Source organism: Scyliorhinus torazame, chromosome 12 (genome assembly GCF_047496885.1).
Source record: "Scyliorhinus torazame isolate Kashiwa2021f chromosome 12, sScyTor2.1, whole genome shotgun sequence".
NCBI lineage: Eukaryota > Metazoa > Chordata > Chondrichthyes > Carcharhiniformes > Scyliorhinidae > Scyliorhinus > Scyliorhinus torazame.
This window is the reverse complement of record NC_092718.1, coordinates 187,093,084-187,101,324: the sequence shown is the minus strand read 5'-3', so window position 1 is coordinate 187,101,324 and position 8,241 is coordinate 187,093,084. Positions and strand designations below refer to the sequence as shown.

Sequence of the window (8,241 nt, the reverse complement as noted above, 5' to 3'; positions counted from 1 at the left end):
GGTGACTAAGTGTCATTGAATAGCAGTGGGGAACTCAAAGGCAGAGCCAGCGGGAAACTCCCTGAAAAACCTACCACAAATTAACTTCGACATTTTTTGGGAAAATCGTGTCCTCTGTTTCTCCACAGATGCTGCCAGTCCTGCTGAGTTCATCCAGCATTTTCTATTTCTATTCTAAAATCACACGGATGGAACAGATGCAGAATTTTGAATGCAGATTACAAAGACAAGATTATTTTGTGGAATCATGGAGGAAATTTCATATTTCAAATATGTTTTTTTAAAAATGGAAACTTTAGAGACTGCTTTCCAGAAGTTGACAGAGTTCAGGGTCCAGCACCTTTGGGAAAGCCTAGAAATTAAAGCAAAATTACCTTTGGAAAAAATTTAATGTGACCTTTCAGCTACAGCCAGGTGTGAGATTACTCCCATTAAAAGATCACAAACTCAGTGGCATTTTGAAGTCATTGTGGCATGTAGGCAAACTGCGAAAACAGGTTTACTGGGCTCTCCTCATGACCATATTACATAAATCATCATTGTAAAACACAGACAACTATTGGCATCACTGTCAACTACAAAAAGATTTGCAGGATTACACGGAGTTTGCTTAACAGAGTTGTTTGAGGCGACACCATTGAAACAATTCTTTGGAAGTAAAGTTGCTTTCGTTGTAATCCTGATACACATTTAGTTATCAAACATCTGAGCTCATCTGAATGGTTCATAAAACAGACAACACTTATCTGTGTGAATTATGATTCCACCCCCCACAGTCAGAGTTATGATCCTGTAGATGTGTGCTGCATTTATAATTACATGAGCTGTAATTTTATGAGGCAAAGCTGAATTTTTATAACATGGTATTTGTGGACTGAAAGCAGCATCACCAAGCACAGGTGGAATTTTAAATTAAATCGAATTATTAAAATAAGCTGAATGTTATGTTAGTTGGCATTCATTACAATTCCCACTTTGCTTTAAATTTGGATACTGAACAGTTTAACAGACCTGTTTTGACTTATCCCTCAAAGCAAGGTTGTGGCTGGCTGAGTTTTTTAAAAAGGTACAGTTTAATACAATGCGCATTTAGCATTGATCATTTAAAAGGTCCTCGCATATTAACCTTAAGTGACAGTTCAGAGTGTCTCTTTGGCCTGTCTATTTCTCATTCTCCAATTGGGTAGTCTATCTGAGGCCATCAGAACAAGACAGATTGATTGGAGCAAATAAAACATAAATGTACCTTCGACAGTGCATTGACATTATAGATTTAGTGCTAGTGCACAGGAATTTCAATTTCACTCCAATACTGAGCTTGTGGAATGTAAATTAGGTATGAGATACAAAGCGCCCCAAAGTGACGTAGAGAAGGAATCTCACTCCAGTTTGGCCTCCGGTTCCATCCTGGCTCTGGATTCAAGCTGCATTTGGCCTATGACTGCAGCAGCGGTGCAAAGCGAATCCTGCACGAGTGCTGTAACTAAACTGCAGACGCATGTTTACACGTCACAGGATGCTTGCATTTGAATTGAATAGCTTGGCTCTTTTCAGGTACCTCAGTGGATATCACAGTGACTGTCTACTTCCACACTAACTCTAGCTGGAAGGACACTAAAACCCTGGCCAGACAGCGTAATTCACAGTCTCCCAACCTGGGCTGCTGTTTATGTTCCCCTCCTGCAACTTTCATTTATTCTGCTTTGAATCACCTATGAATCCTAGTCAAACACGGCACTTGTATTCTCTGGAATGTTAGGATCGGCACTGGTGCTCAGAACAGACAGAATGCCTGGCGCAAGTCAGTGTGTTGCAACTGGGTCATGTGCCGAACTCAGCCATTCTTCTTGGGAATACTTTTATAGGAAAAGACAAAGTGGAAGAGTTGCAATGCATCTCTGAAACAATGCCTCCGGAAAAAAAAGAGGCAAGATCATAAATTATGCATCGCTGGGTAAAGTTTCCCCATGCCATTATGAGACAGAATATGAGAGTCAGCGGGGGAAAAATAATGAGTCAACATTATTTTATGACAGTGGCACCATACTACAAACCGCCATCAATAATACCTTCTACAGGGTCATGTTCAAAAGACTAGAGACATCTCCATATATTGCGACAGGTACTTAAATATGGATGGTCTAGAGTCCGTCTCGACTTTCTCTAGGTAGTTTAGTACCACTGTGGTCCAGAAACACAGAAATTGTGATCCAGTTCTGAACTGCATGTGATGATAGTTAACCTGTGGAGATATGCAGGACCATAGGAGATAATTACAAAACAACTCCAGTAAATTCACTTTTCTCTTTAAAAATCTTCTGGGGCACATTAATGTTTCTTCATGTGTGACAGCATCCAATATCTTTAGTTGTGGAAATTGCTATCAGTTTATTGGAATGGGAGACATCCACGTAAGGATGTCTGATGTCACAAGAACAGAGTGTACAACTGATAAGTAATCTGAACAAAAGATTTCTTTTTAAAAGCTGCAATGCATAAATGGCCACAATAAAAAATGCACAGCATGTGTTCAACATCAGGTGATTGTTAAATAATAGTTTCTACTTGGGGTCAGATGGGAGTGCGATGCTCACAGAAGAAAAGTGAGGATAATGGGATGTCCTCACCAGATGTACTAATCACCCTCCATGATGCTGGTGGCAATGAGTGCATCCCAAGCTCGTCAGGGCATCACCACTGCCTCATGGCTAATATCCTCTCCCTTGAGGGCCTCTTCATCCTCGTCCCATTTGACATCTTTTTCGGAGGAAATGTACTATTCCTCCATCTCCTCCTCGGGCAGTTCCTCCCCCATTGTAGTGCCAGGTTGTGCAGGGCACAGCATGCCATCTTCTGCAGATTGTACTGCAGGGCTCCACCACACAGGTCCAGGTACTGGAATCCCATCTTCAGCATGCCTGTGGTCTGCTCCACTGAAGTGCAAGGATAGCAGCATGAGCCTCATTGTACCTCGTCTCAGCTGCACTCAGGCCTCCGCACAGGCTGCATCAGTCACCTCCTCAGTTGGTAGCCCTCATCCCCGAGGAACCAACACTAGCTGCTGCAGACCCTCAAACATGTCAGGGATCTGAGAGTGGATCAGAATGTAGGAGTTGTGCACATTCCTAGAGAACCGAACATACACCAGGAAGATGTATTTGGAGTGTTTGCAGACCGGCCGAACATTGAGTGAGTGGAAGCTGTTGTGGTTCAGGAGTTCACCCATTGATGCCCCAGGGATCTTAGTGCCAGCTGAGTGAAGTCAATGGTACCCTGCACCCTTGGAAAGCCAGACATTTGTTCAAAGCCCATTGCTCTTGCACCCTGGCTTGCCTGATCCTGGTCAAAGTGGAAGAAGTTGTGTACCCTCTCGAAGATTGTGTCCGTAACCTCCTGAGTGCACTTGTGTGCGGAGGCTTGTGAAATGCCATAGACGTTACTAGTGGAGCCCTGGAAGGAATTATTGGCATAGGAATGGAGTGCTGCTGTGACTTACAGGTACACTGGCATTGGATGCCCTCCAAGCCCCCATGGTGTCAAATCCTGCAGAACGTGGCAGATGTGAGCAACCGGTTCCCTTGACATGCAATGCCTTCGGTGACACTGGTTCTCAGACATTTGCAGGAATGTCAGGCACCATCTGAACAGCCTGGGTGTAGTCAGTTGCCTCCGAGTGACCACTCTCTGGGGTTCCTCCTCTGCTTGTGGGGCAGTCTCTGCCACCCCTTCCTCCTTAGGGTTTTGCTTGTGCCTCTATTGACATCGTCTTCTCACCTGTCTCCAAGCCAGAAGAATGATCACCAGTTCAACAGGCTCCATCTTCGCTCTCCTCACTTCAATATCAAAGACAGACTTGACGGTTAGCATTTATCCACTGTTTTTCCCAATCATCATCGGGAGCTGCCTCTCAAAAGCAAATGACTCCTACCCTGGCCACCAATCGATTCTCAATCCTTCAGTTGCTTGCTGAATGGGCAACACCTCACACCACCCATGGTTCACGTAGTGTGACACAGTTTTAGTCACGCTGCTGCATCCTGAGCTTTCATCTCAATAAAAAGGGAAAAGATAGCTTGATGTATGGGGTACAGAATAGGAAGAGATGTGATGTCAAGGCTCCAGGGGCAGTACTCTTGCTCTCTCAGTCCAGTATTTTCTGTTCCCGTTGCCGAACCCCCCAAGAAAATCAGGAGTGCAAAATCCCAAAGATGTCAATGTGAGATGTTTACGCATTTCCATTCCATTCTCCTCTTGGAATTTGTGAGCTGCAACATATAATAAATACAATATGCAGTTTGAAAATAGAAAACAGATCAACTAGATTCATTTAGCATTTTAATACAAAACTTTGGAAAGAAAGAGCACATACACTAAGTTACAAGGCTGCAATTTAACAGAGGGGATTGAAGTTAACCATAAAACAAAATCTAAGCTGCATTTAATAATATGCATCAGAAGCCAATCTTAGTTTCAAGGAAAAAGAATTATATCCATAATTGAGAAGCTGCCCATACACATTTCCATGAAATTTTATTTGATAATAATTATTGGTATTAGTAACTTTCCTTCCAGTTGCCATCACAAGTCAAGGGAAAAGTTGGAGTGCAAACTCCTTTTCCTATGATATTGCCAAGCAGTATTGTGAATGTATGGGACGAGCAACTGCATTAAATGAATTTATAGCCGCAAATTCTAATAGAAGGACCACCACCCAAACTAGGAGTAAAATTCCCTTAAGTAACTGAAAGTAGCAGACACACAGTTCATTCATAAAACAGTTTGAATCTCTTCTTAGATCAAGAAATGACTGAGGCATCCAAAGGAAAGGATTTTCAATGTCTCCAGCTGTTGTTGCGTGGCAGCTTGCCCCCCCCCCCCGTCCCTCCCCCAAGTATTTGCTTTGTCATAAAGGATTGGCACAGGGGAAGGTCTACACATTTGTGCAAGAGCGGTAACTCAATTTAATGGGTTAAGAAGCCAAGACAAGTAAAACTGGAAACACATTTGCCATTTAAACTGATCAGATTTTCCTCCAGTAACTCTTTTATTACCGATACAGTAAAATCCCCAAAACGCAAAATCACAGGGGATCCACCTACAAATTTGAGTGAAGTGCTACTTTATAATAGCCGAGGAGGCTCCATTTCCATGAAAGCATTTCCATATGCCTACACACGTGGTCCATGTCAAAATAAACCCAGATCTAAATGAAAAAGCAGTAAATGTGTGAAAAATGTCTTTATTCAATTTGTTCACACCTCACAATGATCTGACCTTGTAAAAGGCCAGAGCTTTGCGTTGAAAAATGTTGGGAGTTAGTTCCAGAAAATCAGTTGGTTTTTTTCTGTTTAGCATGCCATCTTTTGGTACAGAGGGAGGCCGGTTTAGCTCAGTTGGTTAGACAGCTGGTCCCTGATGCAGAGCGAGGCCAGCTTTTCAATTCCCATACCGGCTGAGGTTATTCATGAAGGCCCCGCCTTCTCAATTTGCCCCTCGCCCGAGGTGTGGTGATCCTCAGATTAAATCACCACCAGCTGCCCCCTCAAAGGGGAAAGCACCCTATAGTCATCCTGGACTATTTTAACTTTACCTTCCCTTTTACGATGCAGTCCATCATATCGTTAATGCAGTCAGATTGTTTTTGTGCTATTTAGTTTAGCTAGACTCAAGGAAGTCTCAGTGTCTAATGATGGCTTGCTCAGTGCTCCATTTATTCATGCTTATGTGTGGTCTAACGCCACTTTCATTGGTTGGCGTGGTCATATGACAAGCTTAGAGAAGTTTGGCTTATCTGGAGGTACCAGTGCAGAATTTTGATTTATCATTACTCAATGAGATTTGCTATTCTGCCAACGGGATTAGTTGATGACTTCAGCACAACGGAATTTTGAGTCATCAGTCAGACTCATTACAATTTTGCTGTATGCCCCATGAACATGTTAAATCTTACCTATGGATAAGTAAAAGCTGTAAATGTGAATTTATTTTATTAGCTCAAGTATTTTTTTTTTCATATATTCACCACATTGCTAATGTTAGATCAATAATGAATGGATTGCTGTTGAGCAGAAAGTGAATGTCTAATTTATATTCTTCCTTCCCCTAAACATCTGCTACCGGCCTTGAGTGAGTCATTGCTGAAGAACTTTACAAATTTGGAACATTACCATAATACAGAAGCTGGTCGTAGTTTGTAGAAATAGCAGCTACCACTTTTATATCTCAGATTTGCCATGCAGCAGGGCTTCTATAAATTATCCAAGTGGAAAACACAGGGAAAAAATGGAATAGTATTAACATATGCACATAACATTTCCATGCAACCAGTCTCTTAGCCCACAGTAAAGCAACATGGGTAAGATACCTATTACTTTACTGTCTGAGGATACTTTGTGAAGTTGAATAGTATCTAGATCAGATTATGAATGGAAACTGACTCTTACCAACACTAGTTTAATTAAACATTTTGATCTGCAGGGAAAACCCCATAATGCACCTTTTCTCTTAGCTTCCACAATTAAAAAATAGTTTCCATATATTATATTGAAAGAGCTAGTAAAAAGAAGCTATTTTAAAATTATATTAACAGAGTTGCATTTTTATTCTTGCAATGGAATAGAATAGAATCCCTACAGTGCCGAAGAACGAGACCATTTGGCCCATCGGGTCTGCACTGAAATGAAATGAAATGAAAATCGCTTATTGTCACAAGTAGGCTTCAAATGAAGTTTCTGTGAAAAGACCATAGTTGCCACATTCTGGCGCCTGTTCAGGGAGGCTGGTACGGGAATCGAACCGTGCTGCTAGCCTGCCTTGGTCTGCTTTAAAAGCCAGCGATTTAGCCCAGTGTGCTAAACCAGCCCCTGCTGTCCCTCCGAAAGAGCACCTACCTCGGCTCACTCTCCCGCCCTATCCCCGTAACCCCACCAAACATTTGGGCACAAGGGGCAATTTAGCATGGCCAATCCACCTAACCTGCACATCTTTGGATTGTGGGAGGAAATCGGAGCACCCGGTGGAAACCCAAGCAGACACGGGGAGAATATGCAAGCTCCACACAGTCACCCAAGGCTGGAATTGAACACGGGTCCCCGGCGCTGTGAAGCAGCAGTGCTAACCGCTGTGCCACCGGTATCTTGACCTCTTCCGAACCCAAAAGATTAGATTACTATTGCCTTGTGATCCATTATTTATCCATTGGTTGCTCCCCACACCTCCCCAGCCTTTCATTAATTTATTGCTGTCAGCCATTCCAGTTCACTTTAATTACAAATAATATCATAATGGTGTGGGCACTGGCTTCTCTCCAGTGATCAATGCTGCCTCTCCTCACTAATTGATATGTATTATGCTTTTCACATTATGATAGGCTTCCATGCCAAATATAGCATTCTGTACACCCAGAAGTGAAACCTGAACAGTGACGGAGATCCCATCCAATGGCAGCATTCTACAATGATAAAGGGCCAGGAGAAATTCAAACCAAAAAGATTTTTTTATCAGGAGAACTATTGGTCGTTTCTACTCAGGGTTTCTGTAAATTCATGACCAAGGCCTTTTCACAAAACCAAAACTGATAACGCCCTCAGAAGAATGAAGAATTCGATTTCTGGAATGAATCTGAAACTGGGTTGGGGTGGAAGGGAAGATGAAGTAAAAGAAAAAGCTTCAAGCAGGTGCAGAGTGTTTCTTTTAAACATTTGGAAATAAGGGAGTGATCCTCCCTTTTCCAAACCTTCCAAATCTACCCACTTTTTGTTGTCACTCGCATTCACTTATTAACATCAGCTCTCAAAACCTTTGCCACTTCTTTTGTAAATGGCATTGCATTCGGCCAAAGGGCGGTCGAGGAAAACATTTTATTTCCTCACTCCAGCTGCAAATTTTTGTAACAAACAGGATGAAATATAACGGTAACCATTAAAATATTTTTAGTATCTCCATCGACCAATTCTTGGCCAAGAACAGTAGAGATAGGCACAGAATAAAAGTTTGACTCAGCTCTAACACAATGATATGCTTCTGATTTAATTTAAGAAATTCACCGCTTACCATGCTATTTTTATTCCCCCCAATAGACATCCTTGTGAGTTCAGAGACCATCACCTAATGCCTACTATGGTCTGCTGTGTGTTATGCCCCCAAACTCCTTTGGGATCCAAAGTCACTGACAATTCTTTTTTTTTTATTAAATATTTTATTGAAAATTTTTGGTCAACCAACACAGTACATTGTGCATCC

At 42.1% G+C, this 8,241-nt stretch overlaps 1 long non-coding RNA gene across 1 annotated transcript; it reads right to left on the bottom strand.

Moving 5' to 3' along the window:
- Window positions 1–2,363: 2,363 nt before the first annotated feature.
- On the bottom strand, window positions 2,364–6,240 carry LOC140387268 (uncharacterized). The gene is made up of 2 exons (XR_011933817.1): window positions 6,168–6,240; window positions 2,364–4,265 (listed from the first exon to the last, which is right to left on the bottom strand). It is a non-coding gene; the product is annotated as an uncharacterized lncRNA (long non-coding RNA).
- Between the last annotated feature and the right edge of the window lie 2,001 nt (window positions 6,241–8,241).